We start from the raw sequence: 17,207 nt of genomic DNA, 5'->3' as shown, positions 1-17,207 counted from the left end.
AGGAAGAGAGGAAGAAGAGAAATTGAGTTGACACTGTTAGCAATTTTCTCTAAATGAGCCCCAGAATATTATTCTTATTCCAGAATGTGAATGACAGTGTGACAAATAAATATTTTTTTTTTACTCTTTTTGTTTCTAGGCTATGATTTGATAGCTTTCAAGAGTTTCAGTGATATTTATTTATAGAAAAATTTCCTAGTTCTAACAATGAAAACTTCTTGAATAAGGAATGGTTGATGTTTGATTTTGTCCGAGCAGTATTTTCTCTAAGCAAAACAGTGCAATTATTTTTTCCATGTTGCACCTTAACTGCAAAAAGAAAAAAAAAAAAAAAGGTATTCCTCCATTACATTTTTTTTTTCTTTTTTACCTTAGGTGACTTATAAATACTTTCTCTATAATAGGAAATGGGAATCTAAAGAGACTGTGTACAATGAACTTTAAAATCATAATGTAAACATAATTAGGAGATAACACCAAGAGAATAGAATGCCATCTTGAGATAATGACCTCCAACTGCTGTAAAAAGTGTGGAAGGAGAAGAAAACCAATGCCCAGAAATACAGATTGGGTGTCAGCCAAGACCTTCACTTGAATGTCAGTGCCCTAGGATTCCCTGAGTGATAACTGAATCACTGTTTTGTAAAATATAGTCAATTCTCCATCATTCTCAAGAAGGGGGTTGTAGACCATAAAACAAAACACAACATATTAATTTGTATTTGGATGATGTATTTGTATAATCCTTTGGACACGAGTGTGCTTGACATTATAGAATCTCCTTCTGCCAAGTCATCAAAATTTATCAGACCCTTGTTCTAATCTTTCAAAGCCTAAGGTTTGGCTTCTGGTTGTAAATCAATTCATGCAAATGTGCTAATAGCTTCTCAGGTCATCTTTCCCAGAAGATACATTTCCCTTTTAATAACTGGAAAAGCTTCTAGGAAGAAGAAGCTCCTAAGGCGGGCAGGATGGGTAAGATTTCAAAGAGCGGCAATGGGAGATGAAATGAGATGCCACTCCACATTGGAGCAAACAGCATAAGGAAAGCACAGTGGTAGGAAAGCTTACAGCAAGTTTAGAAGGATGACAAGTAGGTCGGTTTGACCAGAAGGCAAAACCAGTAGAGAAGAATAACAAATATTTTAGTTATGAAGAGTACTGATTCTTCTTTAGACTAGAGCCCCAAACATGTACTTCATTTGCAAGTTTAGAGTGAAGATGGGCTTTGATTGTCCTGTGCAATATATTTTTTAGTACTGAGTTTTAGCATCTCCTAAAAGTCTGAAAGATCTGTCAACAACAGGCCTATGATCCTGCTGGAGCTGGAGCCAATTAGCAGCTATCCTCACTAGGGAGGTGTTCATTCTCCAGTTGGCCACAATCCCCACTACTCCCTATTTGACTTCACAATGCACCGAGGTAAAAAGGAAGTTGTAATTTATTGTCGCATTTTTCTTGTGCTAGAGAATCATAATCTCCAATAAGATGCAAGGTTGTATTGCTCTTATACTAGGTTGTATTTGTTCTCATACTGAGAGTCATAAACAATAAAGTTGAATTTTCTTCCACCAAACTCACTTCACTCATTTCCACTGACTGTCAGCACTTGAGATGATGACCCCTGCTTTAAATAGGGGAAGAATTTAAAAGATTTTTGGGGTGGGGAGTGACATGAGCAAAAGTATATCTTAGTTTGGGCATGAGAAACCACAGCAGATGAAAAAGAAGAAAGAGTGCTCAAAGACAAGAACGGAACTAGCAGCTGACTATAGTACTAGAAGCTCAAGAGCACAAGATCTGAACCAGGCTAAGAGCAAAAGCAGGGGATTGGGCAGGTAACTGAGAGGCCGGGGTAAAAGGGATGACATTTTGCAGTTCTTATTTTAGCTTCCTAAATATATGACTGCAGAAATTAGAAATCTGGAAGAAGGAACTGGTGTGTTGAGGTGAGTGATAAGCTCATTTTGGAGATGTTGAGGTAAGGATATGGGGCAGATTAGTTAGAAAAATGAGAATAAGGCATAATGGAGTGACTGAAGCAAAGGGAGTTGGGAATTGCCTGAATAGAAAGCAGCTGATATCACTGGAAGGAAGGTCTCCATGGCTGAGAGACTACAGAGAGAGACAAGTCCATATAAGAACCACAGAGAGAGCTACATTTACGAGTGTCTTAGTTCATTCCAGCTGTTATGAAAAGATACCATAAATTGGGAGGCTTATATACAATGGAAATTTATTTATCATAGTCATAGAGGTTGAAAAACTCAAGAGCAAGGATCTGGCAGATTCTGTCTGGTGAGGGTCTGCTTCCTAGTTCATAGATGACTATCTTCTCACTGTGTCCTCAGAAAGGACAAGGGAGCTCTCAGAGGTCTCTTTTATAAGGACACTAATCCCATTCATGAGGGCTCTACCTTCATACCTAATCCCAAAGGACCTGACTCCAAATATCATCACTGTGGGGACTGGGCTTCAGCAAATGAACTTTGGAGGAGGTCTATAGCAAGAGCGATGAGGAAACCACCAAGGAGTCCGAGAGGGATCAACCAGAAAAAAGGAGGCAAATCAAAAGAGCAAGGCATTAGGAATGGCAGGAGGCAGGGAAGTTTGAGATGGGAGGGTACGGCTATAGTGTCCATGCTGTTGCCTGAGGCAGGACCACTGAATTAAGAGGACTCTATGGAGGTGATGCCAGATACAGAGGGGAAAAGGAGAGAGCTGAAGAATAATGCATTTAATAATCTATCACATGAATTACATAAAGGCTTACACACCAGGGTTTCTGAGTATCAGAAGATAGGAAGTAAAGAGTATAGAAACTAAAGGATCAGAAAGAGTTGTTTTAAATCATCCAGGTCATTTACTAGAACATGTTTGTAGAGAGAGACCGGTCCTTCTCATGGTCATCAGTGACACTCTGGAATCAGGCATGCATTCATCCATATTTTTAAAATGAGAAAACTGGTTAGGGGCTGTGCATGGATGTGTGGCTTTTGTTTTGTAAATCCACCCTCCCATTTTGACATCAACCACTTAAACTTCTCAAATCACTGTCACAGTTCAGCACGATACAGCATATAACACATAGGGTGGAAAGCTGCTGTTTCTTGCTTGTCTCCTTTTCTCTGGAAATGGTGCACTGCATTTCTTTTTGTGAACTACCACACCCTAATTTCATCTTGTTCTGGTGAAACAGCAGCCTCAAGCAAGGTATGGCCTTCCCACCCACTGCCCCCATTCTCCTGCACAGGCTAAAACATGGGCATGAGACCCTCCAAGACAAGCAGACCTTCCCCCGAGAATCTTAAATGTAAGCAGAGTGCAAGGGCAGAATTAAGTTGGAGTTGCATCATTTGGATGGCAGCACCTTGAAGACACTGCCCAACTGCACCTGCTGCTGTTATCCTCAGAGTGGTTCTGTTCCTGGCCATTTAAGTTAGCTGGGATCAGTTTAAGTTGCTTGCTACCCAAGTATTCTCACTGCTAAATATCTGTTTAAGGAGACCCTATTGGTGAGTTTTACCAATGATATGATGATATAATGCTGTAGCTCAAGATGAGTGACCTGGAGATTTGCATGATTAACTATAAACATGGTTTAGAAACATACCATTAACTGCCATCACAAATCCTCCTCCTCTTGCTCTGTGAGAGGAAGACCAGTGTCTGATCTTCATAGAGCACTAGTGCTTGGAACAGAGCCTGGTACACAGTAGGTGCTCATGCAATGGATAAGTGACTGCATACAACAGTAGACCCTCACTGCCATCATGGCAGCCATACAGAACTTCACATTTCACATACAGAACTTCACTGAGTCACTAAATAATTTCCAAGGCCACAGGAGATGTCAGTGCCTGACTTGGCAATAAAATGCAGCAGTTCCAGAGGCCATTTCTCATCTTCTCTGTATAAATTAAAAAGAAGAACCTGAGCTGTTTCTCTGTTCACTGCAGCATTGTCATGAGCCCACTGCTACCCACCATATTCTGCTCAGTACCTACCAAGCTCGCTGGGCTCTGGACCATAGGGCTGCAGGCTGTAAATCTAAATCTGTGGTTAGACAGGACCACTGCATGAGTCGGAGAGAAAGCAAGAGTGAGGGCGCGCGCGAGAGAGAGACAGAGAGAGAATCCCACCTGCCTTGTTATAGAATTTCTTAAATGTATATCTACCTGCATACAGAGTAAGACACACCTCAAAATGATTCTTCCAATAGCAGCCAGTAATGCCATTTCCTCTCCTAGAAGTTGTTGGGTTAAGACAGTAAATGAATAGAAAGTGTGATCATTTCAACAATGTGGTCTTCTTTTTAAAAATATACTTATGTCTAGATGCACATGGATTTTTAAAAAAATTGTCATACAGCATCCATCATCTGAAATTCTTAACCTCACTGTCTTTATAAAACCTGCCAATACCATACCTTGTAGAATATGGATGATAGCATTTTAGACTAGGCTGTCAAACTTGGTATGTATCAGAATTACCTGAGAGTTTGAAAAGAAAGACATATGCTTAGATCTCATCCCAAACCTCTGGATCAGAACTTCTAGGGGATGGGGCTCCACTTCCTGCATTTTTGTTCTACTTCCAAGAAAATTCTTACGCTCAACAAAGTATAGGAACCAATAGGTAGAAAAGAACCATCTGATCCAGAGAAGACAAATACCCGGCACACTTCCTACCACATTTTTCTTCTGCATCCTAGCAGACACCACTAATTCATCTCCACACTCTTTCCCATAGAGTCCCAAAATTGCACACCAAAGCTACCGTATGATCAGGGTTGGCTCAGAAGATAAACCTATTTCTTGGCTCAGGAGATAAAACCCGTATTTTGTTCCAGTCTTCTGAAAATGAGTTGGAACCAATAAGCCCACATCCTGTTAGCCTATTGCAAACATGGACCTGATCCTGTAACTATATTCTATAAAGGATGTCATCATTCTTTTTTTTTAATTGAGGTTTAATTGACAAAATTGTGATAATCTGAAGTGCGCAACATGATGATGTGATATACACAAACACTGTGACAGGATTCTTACCATAGAGTTAATTAACACATTCATCACCTCACATGTTTACATTTGTCTTGCTTGTTTATTTGTTTTTTATGAGACCACTAAAGTTCTATTCTCTTAGGAAACTTCGACTATACAATACAATATTATCAAGTATAGTCACCATGAGATACACTGGATCCTTACTTGGGACAGGGAGGTGGGGAAATAGGGAGAGGCTGGTAAAAGGGCACAAACTTCCAGTTATAAGATGAATAAGGGTGCCACGCTTTTCAATTCCAATGGTCGCCATCTTGTCCTGAGCCACCATGACTGCTTGCCAGGACAGTCTGTCAGCATTCTACCTGGTCTCACAGGTTTGAGTTTTGGCCCCGTACTACAGTCTCCACACACAGCTGCACGGAAGTTTTTTTCTTTTTAAATAACAAAATCTGTTGGTATTTTTTATTGGGAGTATACTGAATTTGTTAATCAATTTAGGGGGAGTTGACATCTTTATAATGTAAAGGTGGGCATGTCATGCTCAGACTGGAACACATCAGTGTCTCTTCTCACTTGTTTCTAGAATAATCATGGCCTCTCCATAGATGGTCTGTTCTCTACTAACTTCTCTAATAGCATCTTGAGTCACACTCCCTCCTCGCTGAACTTTTTGTTTTTTTCACATTTCTGGAACATCAAGTGTTTCCCCATCCCAGAGCCCTACACTTTCTCTTCTTTCTGTCAGGGTCCCTTTCTTTTTCCATGCCAGTTCCTCCATGTCCTTCAGGTCCCAGTTTAAATTCATGTCCTCAGAGAGGTCCTCCTGATCACTTTATCTAATGTACTGCTTGTTACCTCCCACCCCACTACTCTTCATCCCATCGATCATTTCCCTTCTGGTCATTCTGATAAGCCAGGATTATTTTGTATATTCACTTGTTTTAGTTTTTGACTGTTTGTTTCTCACTCCAGGTTGTAAGCTACACGCTATAAGGATAGGAACAGATCGGTTATTCTCATCAGTTGTAACCCCAGCACTTAGCAGCATGCTGGGCACAGAGCAGATTCTCAATACATATTTGATGAATAAATGAATGGGGAAATATTCAAAATTCCATTTCCCTCCACTTCTATCACTAACATGAGCTACCAACAGAATACCTGAATTTCTTCATTTGCCATTTTATAACCACATCTGCTAAACTTATGTTCATCAGCTCTAACATGAAATGCATCTACATTTCATTCATGTTTCATGTGATAATTCATCAAAAGACAACCACAGGAGCACTGACAAAGTGGACAAAAGGACATGTTCTGTCCATGTCAATCAGCCTCTTCGCCTGCCATCCATGTGCAAAGTAGCCATGGTGGCAGGGATAGATGCTGAGTGGCTAATCAGCCAATGGCAGAGACCAACATTGAGTCCTTAATATCACAGCATATCCTGGGAGGACCAGCCAGCCACCTGGTAGCAGGTTGACTACATTAGACCCCTTCCATCAAGGAGGGAACTGAAATTTGTCCTTACTCTATTTTTTAAAAGATTTTACTTATTTATTTGACAGAGAGAGAGAGAGCGCATGCGCATGCACAGGAGGGAGGGTGAAAACAAGCAGGGGGAGCAGCAGATAAGAGGGAGAGAAGCAGGCTCCCCGCTGAGCAGAGAGCCCAACATGGGGCTCAATCCCAGGACCCTGGGATCATGACCTGAGCCAAAGGCAGACGCTTAACCGACTGAGCTACCCAGGTACCCCTGTCCTTACTCTATATACACATATTGTGGATATGAATTTTCCTTCTCTGCCCATGTGATCCCATCAGCACCACCATCCGCAGGGTCCTGCAATGCCTGATCCACCATCAAGGTGTTCTGCCCAGCACTGCATCTGGTGGAGGAACTCATTACAAAGCACAGGGAGTGGAGCAGTGGATTCCTGCCCATGGAATTAACACGTCTTACCATACCACTCTTACCCTCATATGGAAAGAACTGGTCTAACTTAAATTTGACATAGTTTCCTGCAGACTCAGTCACATTGCCAGTTAGCAGTAGGCACCTGAAAGGAATGGGGTTCTGTCTTATAGAATAGATGCTTTAAGTCAGAGAGTGATGTGTTGCTGTCTCCCTCAGCACCAGAGCTCATGGGTGCGGAAATCAAGGGTGACAATGGGACTGTCTCCTCCCACTGTTACTCTCCCACAGCCCGTTTCTTCTTGTCCTGGAACTTTGAGTTCTGCTAGTTTCCAAGTCTTGGTTTTTCACTCCCCTCATCATTTTACACCAGTTCGCTGGAGGTTAACTTTACAATTTAGTCTTTACCTAACAGAAAATGCAGATGGGACCGTGGTTGAATTTTACTAGGAATTAATAGAGCCCAGAGAAAGATATAATGACTGTGGGGATTTTTCATCCCTTTGTTTTGGGGAGAGGGTGAGAATTTTTTTTTTTTTTGTATGAAGGTTCCTTATGTCTTGTGAGATGGAAACAGCATAGTTCTGTGATCTTATGAAAATCAATATCATAGCAGAGTGTTTTTAGATGCTCAATAGCCAAAGCGGTGAATCAGACTAATAATTGTCTATCAGCTCTAAACCCATTTTTCTATACTCTGCTGTGGACACTGGGGTTGGGAGTCTGCAAACCCTTTTTTCTGCTTTGCCAGCTGCTCCATAGATTCTGCCAGTAGCGGTAGGCTGCAGGGTGGAAGAGGGAGAAGGTACTTGCTTCCTTCTGTTTGCTACCTTTACTGTGAGTTGCACCCCAGCAAAACGTCTTCCTCCTGGCAGCAACAGTGCCTTCTCCCAGCAGCTGCTGAATCCAGTATGTAACATTTTCAGTGCAGAACCCATCTCTTTACCATACTTCCCTCAGGGAAACCAGCATCCCCTCCTCAGAGGTTTGGGCACCTCCGAGCTCTGACCTCAGAGACACCAGCATCAGTGCCCAGGACCCTCTAAGTTGCAGCTCTGCATAGCCCCCTCCCTTAAACTTCTAAATTTGCATAATTCCAACCCATTCTCTTTGCTCCTGTGACTCTAGGGGTGCCTGCAGTTGCTGTTTCTATGATATCTTAAAGCTCTTTTTACTTTTTTAAAAATTTTATTTATTTATTTGAGAGAATGAGTGGGGGGGAGGGGCAGAAGGAGAGGAAGAAGCAGACTCTCCACTGAGCGTGGAGCTGACTCTGGGATGGATCCCAGGACCCTGAGGTTATGACCTGAGCCAAAATCAGACACTTACCCAACCAAGCCACCCAGGTGCCCGTTACAAAGTCCTTTTTACTTTTGCAATTACTTACTAAGACTTAATAAATAGCTAGTAATCTTTTCTATTAGATCCTCTCTGTAGCTGGCCAGGTTTCTGTCTCCAGACTGGTCCTGACTAACACGGGCAGACAAAGAACAGTGGGTGCTGCCACAGCCTAGCAGAGCAGGTGTCAGCCTGGTATAAAGGGCAGGTGACAGCAAGAGGAGGGCCTCTTGGCAAAGGGCTCCAATTTCCTTATTGAACAGACAACCTGAAACAATATGGAGATGGGGTAAAAAGCCTATTAATAACAGTGAAGGTGTTCGGTGGCAGGAGACAGAAGACAGAGACAGAGAGGCAGCCACTTAGAGGCAGAATGGCCTGTATTCATGAGCACTGTGCTTGGGAGAGAGGGCCCCACCTCTGTCTTTGTGCAGGGATGCAGAAAGGTGTCCCCATCTATCATGAACATGGGGCTGACCAGAAAGGGCTCTGTGCATGTGAGGGTGTTCTGATGGATTACATTCTAAGAGCACCCCTCACTGATATCCTTGAATGTGAAAACTGACCTCCTATAATAATGCCTAACATATGTATAGTGCTTTCAAGCCTATAACCCATTTTTACAGATTATCTGATTTGAACCTTACAAAAACCTTGGGAGATATAGCAAGGCAGTCAAGCGCCTGGGCTTTGGAGATGCAAAGACTTAGACTGGAATTCTGGCTCAATCACTTCCTGGTTATGGGATCTTGGGCAAGTTACTTAAATGGTTTCATCCTTAGTTTCCTCTTCTTCAAAAACGGACCCTTACATCAACCACCTCGTAGGACTCTTCTAATAGGTAAGAGAGAGAAAGTACATTAAGCATTCAGCCTATTGTCTCATACAATAAATTTTCAAAATGCTTGCTATTACATCATGGATGAGAAAAGAGGGAGTTGAGAGGTGAATTTACCCACTAAAGTCACTGAGCAGTGAATCCAGGCCCCACACTTGTCTTGGATTCAAGTTTCTTCATACTTTTTATCAGCTGAACAATTCTTCTAGAAGCCCCTTCGCAAGGGGCCCAGGCCCCTAGCGTACCCAGGTATGTCCTGTGCAGCAACATTTACACAGAGCTTCTGATATGTCAAATGCAGCAATGGGACCCCTTTTCCTAATAAATATCAGACAGTCCTAGCACTAACCTAGTGTGGGTGTGATTCATGGCTCATCTTTTCACCCTGCTGGGCCTCAGTTTCCTCCAGTTAGCATGGTCATCTCCTACAACAGTGGTTCTTCTTAACTCTTACCACTTTGGCATCACCTAGGAAGGTTTTTTTTGTTTTTTAAATACTGATGTATGGGTTCTCGGCCCCAGGGATTCTGATTTAGTTGGACTGACCTGTGTCCTAGATATGGGTCATTAAGAAAAAATCCTCGAGTCTACTGTAAAGCCAGGGTTGATTAACATTATCTAGATACAGGGTCGACAAATGTGGCCAATGGTCTGTTTTTATAAATAAAGTTTTATTGGAACACAGACACTCGTTCATTTACATATTGTCTATGGCTGCATCACAGCAGAGCTGAGTTGCAATAGACACCATATGGCCCACATAGCCTAAAATGTTTATTAACTGACCTTTTATAAAGTTTTGCCAACCCCTTATTTTAAAGGTCTATATGAGCTCTATGGGTCTTCTATCTCTACCAGTCTATGGATCCATAATTCCTATATGATAAATGAGATAATGCAGTCAACCTAGAAAAGTGGATTTCGAACTTTTTTTTTTAAAAGATTTTATTTATTTATTTGACAGAGAGAGACAGACAGCAAGACAGGGAACACAAGCATGGGGAGTGGGAGAGGAAGAAGCAGGCTCCCAGCGGAGAAGCCCGATGTGGGGCTTGATCCCAGAACGACGGGATCACGCCCTGAGCCAAAGGCAGCTGCTTAACGACTAAGCCACCCAGGCGCCCCTTAGCTTTCAAACTTTTTAGACCATAAGCAAGAGTAAGAAATACGTGTTATATCTCTTGGTTGCTTTTAAAAATGCATCTACAAATGCCGCAACACTGCCCAAGGAGTGGCCGCGTGATTCAGGAGAAGGACGAGGCACAGACAGGTTCGCTTGCGAAAGAGAGAGTGGGTGCAGGGGACGACCGCCAGGCGTGCCACTGCCAAGAGTGCAATCACCCCAAACAGCTGCAACCTCACGTATTTATTGGCAATAAACAATCAAAGACAATCAAGGGGATGATCCGTATTACATCCTAGTGAACAGTAGTACGTCAAGGGGAAGGTCACGGTATTAGATGATGTAACGTTCAGCAAGTGAGGCCTATTCTTAAATATGTGTCTATGGACCCCGCGGGCTATCATCAAGAGCAATCAAGTTTCGGTTGGGGCAGCGTTCTGCCCTTCAGTGGACCAGGAGCTTCTGGCCGCTCGTTATCTGAGGGCAGCGTTCCACCCTGAGTGAGCTGGGCGTTCCCAGCCCTGTGCTCTGACGTTTACGCTAAAGCCTGCAAGGTCACAAACATGTTTTTCTATTATATCCTCAGCATAAGCTCTCGGCCAGGGGTTGCTGCATACAAAGTCTTCCCTTCTAGAGGAGGACCATAATTCTCCTCTTGAGTGTGCACTGGACTTAATGACCCATTTCTAAGAAACAGAATTCAGCAGAAATAATGATTTGTGACTTTGTGGAGACTAGGTCATAAAAAGGCACTATGATTTTCATCTTGGTTGTTCTCTCTCTTGGATTCCTCCAGGGTTTAAATAAGATAATGCAGGTCAGGTATTTGGACTACTGTCTGCTACATAGTAAGTGCTCCTTCAAAAATCTTAGTTCTCATTATTATAATTATCATAACTCAATCCCTGATAGTGGTTCACTTCTGTTAGGGATGATTCTTGCATTTTAAGGGAAGGAATTGGGGAGCTAAATCTACGACTCACTGGTGTCATTAAAGTAGGAATTCTAAGACTAACAATATAACCTCTATCTAGTTCTTACCATGCCTCAGGCAATGTGCCTGTACTACACGTGCTTTGTCTCCCTTAATTCTCAGAGTAACTCTATAAGGGTTGTACCATTATTATCCTTAGTTTATGGTTGAGAAGACACCACACAGACTTTTATAGCAATATCCCCAAGGCTACACAGCTAGTAAGTGGTAGAGGCAGCATGGGGACCTTAGTTGGATACCAGAAACTGCAGTTTCATTCACATTATTCTTCTAGGACAAGAGAGAAAAGCTATTTTGGGGAAAAGTTGTTTTATTATTATTATTATTATTATTATTATTATTATTATTATTAGTGTTGTGGTTGTGGGGAATGGGGGTCCAGGACTAAAAGATCCTAGAAAAGGGTCCAGAGCTACCCTACTTAAAGGCACAGATATGAATAGAACGTGGACAGGAGCATAGCTCCTGGCTCTGCCAGGAGACCATGAGACCGGAGGGCAAAGCAATGGATGGAAGAGATGCCCTGCTTGTCATCTGATTTCAGAGCAGGTACCCACAGGCTCAAACCTGTAGGCACTGCCTTGGGGCACAGAAGTGGCTCAGAGAAGGGTGCCTTGCAGAATTACCAGGAACTAGATATAGCCCATTCCCCAGCAGAGGAAGATTTATTCATTTATTCGTCGATTCGTTCAGTCATGTGAACATTTACTGTTACATGAACAGGACTGTGGGAGACACAAAAATAAATAAAATGTGGTCTCTGCCTTTGCAAACCATGAAGGATCATGACCAGTCCCAGTGCTGTGGGCTGAACCCAAGAGAGGTGGAATGAGGCGAGCGCTATGGGGCTCAGTCTGGGAAGCTCTGGAGGATGACACTGAGGAACAGAGACATCAGGAGACCAGCTGAGCTATGTCATCAAGGAATAAATGGATGATGAGAACAGAGAAAAGGGTACACACGTGATAAATATAAACTCGGGAGGACTTGGTGACTGACTGGGTGGGAGCAAAGGAAATGCCAGAGTTACTGAGATGATATTAAGTCTGCTTCTGGTGATCTCTGTCCAACAGAACTTTCTCTGATGATGGAAATGTTTTATCTGCATTGTTCAGTATGGTAACTACTAATCACACATAACTATTGAACACTTGGAAGGTGACTAGTGCAATACCCTTAGCCCCATTACACAGATGAAGAAACCGAGGCACAGAAAGGTGGTATCACTTGACCAGGATGGCATAGCCAGTAAGTGGAATCTGGGCTGAGACATCTTGGCCTCGGACCCCATGCTCTCAAGCACTCCAACATTATGTCGGCATTCTGCTTTCGCACATCTTTTTGTAGAGATAAGCCTTATTATGTAATGAACATATTAAAATCTTGTGAAATTTTGACAATAGTATTTATTTACAATGTATTAAGGCAGCTTGCTCTTTAAACGGATTCAGGTGTGAACATCCTGATTCAACTTTTTGGTAAATCTATAGGAGTTTGTTCAGATGGTTCATAGTCCAACTGAGTGACTCTACTTAATGAATTCTGAAAATGCATTAAATTGCTTAAGGGACTCCAAACCCTTTTCTACCAGAAGTCACTTAATCCAGGGAGGAATCTCTCAGTGGGAATGGAGAATAGTTCTGTAGTTAATCTAAGGGAAATCAGTGGGCATTTTTTTTTTTTTTTTACCTCCAGTGTAGGGGATTGGCATTAGAGCTCACAGCTGGAGATGCTGTTGTGTGGATTTGAGAAAGTTCCTGGGAGCATCTTTCTACAGTCCTCAAAGATTGCTGACATTTGGCCTGTCCCACCAGGAAGCTGAAATTGAATTCTGACGCCAGCTTTTTTTTTCTCCCAGTGGGATTAATAGCAAGTTGAAGAGAGAAATCTTAGAAGTGGCAGACCCTAGGGAGCTCCGGAGTAAGAATGAATTACAGGGCTCTGAGATAGATTTGAACTAGTGGCTCCCAGGCTAATGTGGCACAGCTACAGGACCCTGACAAAGGTCACATAATGTGTTACTCTAAGACGAAAAGCAGGCAAATCATACTGAGGTGAAATGCCGGTCATATTTTTTTCTTAGTTACAAAAGGTGCAATTTTAAAAGATGAGTAAAGACACACAACAAGCCAGTCATTATATATAACACAACATTCAATCCAGCTGACCCATCGTTACAGCGAAGTACCTCCCTTTGCAAGACCCCTCATCTAGAATTAGGTGTCTACAAGTGAATTCCTGGCAACATAGAGAATGTTTAGCCAAGCAATACCAGGTCATCATGCTGTAGGATTTAACCCTTTTTTTTTTTTTTAAGATTTATTTATTTATTTGAGAGAGAGATAGAGTGTGAGCCGGGGGAGAGGCAAAGGGAGAGCGAGACTCTCAAGCAGACTCCGCACTGAGTGCAGGGCCTGATGCAGGGCTCGATCTCACGAGTCTGAGATCATGACCTGAGCAGAAATCAAGAGTCAGCTGCTTAAGTGACCGAGCCACCCAGGTGCCCCAGGATTTAACTGTTAAATTCATTCATTCCTTCTACCCATTTACTGAACACCTACTTCAGGTCAGGCAAAATTTTAGATCCTGGGGACATAGCATTGAATAAATCAAATGAGGTCTCTGCTTATTTGGAGCTAACATACCAGCGGGGGAAAAGGCAATAAACAAGAAAGTTAAACAAAGAAGACAATTTCAAATCATTATACCTGAGCTTCAGAAAATAAAATAGGATGCTATGATACCACAGTCCAATTGTCCAGGGACATTTCTCTTGGCCCCAGTAAGAAACAGTAACTTCATTCTTTACTCTTGGAGAATATTGCTCCCTTGCTCTCCGAATCTGTTCTACCAGTCACCATTGGCAAATTGTAGCTGGGAGATGCCTGTCTGTGCCTTACTCATATGAGTGTATACTGAACTTCCGTTTGACACAATATGATTTAATGATAGCTAAGGAAATTTGCTGGTATCCTTCGAGGTTCTATTTATTCATACAAATGTTTTCTTCAATTTTTGCCTCTAACTAAGGTCCCTAATTTGGTCTTTCATCTGGCAGGCTTTCTTTTATCTGCCCACTCTGAATTGGACTTAGTCCTAATGATGATGGATTTGCTACACGAAAATTAAAGTTACTGTCATTGACAAGTGCGGGTGATTACTGAGGATGACTTCTTCCCCTTGTACAATGCTAATACCAGACAGACATGGTACTCTTCTAAAAAGGTTGAACAGGCATAGGAGGCTCTGGTATCAAGCACTCCATACTGTGTTTACAGAATTTGTGTGTGTTCTGTAAACAGACAGCCTTTCAATCAATTTACAAACCAAAGCACTGAAAGACTCTTTCCCCCTCTTCATTGTATGACTTCTGGAAAGCCCAAAATGGGGAAATACTCCTAATGGAGTCAGTAAAGTTGAAGGATCAAGAGCATGGAAAATCCCCAGGTAAGTCAATCAAGCCCAGCACACCTGTATTTGGATGCCATTTGGGATTACAGATTGGTGTTAAAAAATAAGTTAGGACAAAAGTAATATGCATGTGAGATGGAAGCATTGTTTTGGGAGAACACTGGTAAAACCATCTTCCTTTGCTGTGTTATCTTCCTGAACTTGATGATAGATTGCAGGATTCCTTCACCATTTGTGCCACATGCTTCAATTCTGGAAAGGTAACAGCAGGTGGGGTGAAGTCATTTGGGCTTCTCTCTCCCATCTAAGGCAGCATCCTCATCCTTCCAGGCAGCTGCCACAGGAGGCACACTGAGGAATTCTTCTCCTTTGCCCACAAATACACATGTCCACCAGCTCACTCTTCTTTCCTCAGTTGTTCCTAATTTCCCACCTGAGAGGCGTAAGAGGGGCCTTCCTGATTCCCTCCCAATCCATTCTGCTCTCAACAGAATGTCTTCCCATGGCATTCTCCCTCCATGTCTGTCCAAATCTCACCCTTTCATAAGGACAGCATTATCACACTGCATTACGACCCACCCTAGTGAGCTCATTTAGACTTGATTTCCTCTGTAAAGCCTCTGTCCCCAGATAAGATTATATTCATTGGGGGTTAGGACTTCAACATAGGAGTTCAGGGAGAGAGGGTGGATACAATACACCCCATAACAAGAACTATGTCATTTTGTATCCATAACACTCAACACAGTGCCTGACACATAGCAGAACCTTACCCACTTCCCGAATGAATGAAAGAATCCAAAGCTGATAATGGGTTCCGAAGGAGTAATCCTGGACTGGTAAATTTTCATTAAAGGAGGGTGATGGGCAGGGCTTTGCTGTCAGTTACAGTAGCCTCTAGCCCCATGGGGCTGTTGACCACTTGAGATATGGCTAGTCCATACTGAGCTGCTGTAACTGCAAAACACATTCCAGAATTCAAAGACTTAGTTAAAAAAAAAAAAAGGGAAATAACTTCTTAATAAATTTTATATGTATTATATGTTGCAATAATGTCTTGGCTGTATTGGGTAAAATAAAATATATTATTAAAATTAATTTTACCTGCTTATTTTTACTTTCTTTAATGTGGCTGCTAGAAATTTAAAATAATGCATATAGCTTGCATTGTATTTATACCAGATAGCACTGGTAGAAAGAGAGCTTGGAGCATAAAGAAAGTGTTGAAGTGGGGAGAGAAAGGAAAGAAAATGTAGCCAGGAAATAATAATTGTATTTGTTTATGTGCGTATTAGTATGCTTGTATCTACACTGCCTGTATGTAGATCCTCTGTGCGTTTGTGTGTGTATATTCTTATGCACCCATCATTGTACTAAGTACTCTCTATGCAAAATCTCATTTAATCATCACAATCTGATGTGTGTTGTATTATTATTATTATTGCCTCCATTTCACAAATGAGGAAAGTGAAGTACCTGGAGGTCAGGTAACTTGCCCTTACTCTAGGTGATAATTTAAACTCAGTCATTCATCCCCAGAGCCCACTCCCTTACACACTGCTTCCTTTTCAGGAGACAGCTATTTATTTGGAGAGGTCAAAAGCATTGAGAGGAGCTGAAGCCTGAGTCGGGTATGTAGAACCCTATAGGGAAATTCTACCTCCTTCCCAGTCTTTATTAGGACTGAGCCTAATCAGACATAACGAAGAAACCCAGTTGAGTCACTTGTGACCTGGCTATAATTGCCTCCACTGTTGGATCAATGATGAAGTAGAAAGCTGAGCAGCTGTGGCATCTGCAGTAGCTGAATGGGATAAAGAAAGGGGCAGAGGCTTAGTAAGTGCATTTCTACTTTCAGGGAAGCTCCAGGGACTGGAAGTCAGGCAGAAAGCAAATGCAGACAGAACAATTAGCTAACAGCCTCCCTTTGCCAGGGCTCCGCCCCAGAAGAAAGCTCTTGTACGATGTGAAGAAATGAGCTCCAAAGCCAGAACACCTTCCTTTTCACTGCAAAGGCATTTGAAGGTACTTGCAAGAGCCAAGTCAAAAGCTTCCAGATCCCATATTCCAGTCTCTTACAGTTAATACTGGCTTTAATTAGGGCATCTCCAGCTCCCTCTCAAAGAGAAGGGTGTGTCAAAGCAATAATCTGATGAATCAGGTCACTCTCTTCTCTTCCCCTAATACTAGTCTCTCCCTCTTCCCCCGCCCTCAATGGGAGAAATAAAACAAGGCTACATTTTTTCTTCGTCGGTCAAACTGGAGGTCATTGTGAGAGACAAGTGTTTGAACCTCCACTCCCCAACTTATTAGCTATTGGACCTTGAACAAATTGTTAACGTCTCCAATTTGCAGTTTCCTTTTCTGTAGAGCTGAGTTTTATTTAGTGCATACCATCAGAGAGTTGTTGCTTATTATTAAATTAGATACTGTACATACATGAAGCATTCCGTCCAGTAACTCATACATTCAATAGCTATTTATTGCTCTCCTACTTTGTGCCAGACCTCGTGTTATTTTCCTTAAGCAGATTATTTAGGCGCCAGTCCAGACCTACTGAGTCAGAATCTCTGGGGTGC

The 17,207-nt window shown here is 42.2% G+C and overlaps 1 protein-coding gene across 1 annotated transcript in view; it reads right to left on the bottom strand.

Moving 5' to 3' along the window:
• The window catches only part of CADPS (calcium dependent secretion activator), a 799,713-nt gene that overhangs the window by 281,657 nt on the left and 500,849 nt on the right, over positions 1-17,207 (bottom strand). The window lies entirely within an intron of this gene.

The sequence above is a fragment of the Ursus americanus genome, chromosome 14, assembly GCF_024610735.1.
Source record: "Ursus americanus isolate L20-20 chromosome 14, mUrsAme1.1.p, whole genome shotgun sequence".
Classification (NCBI taxonomy): domain Eukaryota; kingdom Metazoa; phylum Chordata; class Mammalia; order Carnivora; family Ursidae; genus Ursus; species Ursus americanus.
Note: the sequence above shows the minus strand (reverse complement) of the source record. Positions and strands in the feature narration are given on the sequence as shown.